At 45.0% G+C, this 747-nt stretch overlaps 1 pseudogene; it reads left to right on the top strand.

The window, feature by feature from the left end:
* Positions 1-286: 286 nt before the first annotated feature.
* LOC123630976 lies at positions 287-378 on the top strand (annotated as a pseudogene).
* Positions 379-747: the final 369 nt, after the last annotated feature.

Consider the following 747-nt stretch of genomic DNA (forward strand, 5'->3'; position numbering starts at 1 on the left):
TCATCCCCTGGAATGAAGAAGAGAGCTGAGGGAAAAAAACAGAAAATAAGACAAAAAATTAGAAAAAGGAAAACTGAAAAAAGTAAAAAAAAAAGTCACACCGCTGTTCATGTAGTAAGAGCAAGTCGTAAGCCAACAAACCACAGACACAAACTGGGAGAGGGACATCTAGCATCTTCCCCCTTTACAGAGGAGGAAGAATACTGACCCTCGGGTGACACCAAGCAACGACGGCACCAAGGAGGCCAACTGCCACTGGACCTGTTCTCGAAAAAAGTCATACAAGATCCCTCTACAGTTCACAAGGGTGATGACTCAGTGTTCACACGCACATGTGAGTTGTGCCTCCTTGTGTGTCCACACGTCACCCGTCTGAAGTAGTAAAAAGGAAAAAATGGAAAAAGAAAAAAAAATGGAAAACTAGCAAAGACAGAGGAAGCAAAAAAAAATTACAATAAAAAGAGAGAATAAATAAAAAGAAACAAAGAAAAATAAGTCACACCATTTGTCACATAGTAAGGAAGTACGAACAAGTCAAAATGCTGCAGACGTAAACTAGGACAGGACACGCTGGCGCATCTTCCCCCTTTAACCGAGGAGGAAGAATACTGACCCTCAGGGGACAGCGAGCGACAATGGTGCCACAGAGGCCAACTCTGCCACGAGATCTGTGGTGGACCCGCAGGCTGACAGAGACATCTGCTCCACACGTGGGCCATGGAGTTGGGAACTGAGTTCCAGGCAGAC

The sequence above is a fragment of the Lemur catta genome, chromosome 1, assembly GCF_020740605.2.
Source record: "Lemur catta isolate mLemCat1 chromosome 1, mLemCat1.pri, whole genome shotgun sequence".
Taxonomy (NCBI): domain Eukaryota; kingdom Metazoa; phylum Chordata; class Mammalia; order Primates; family Lemuridae; genus Lemur; species Lemur catta.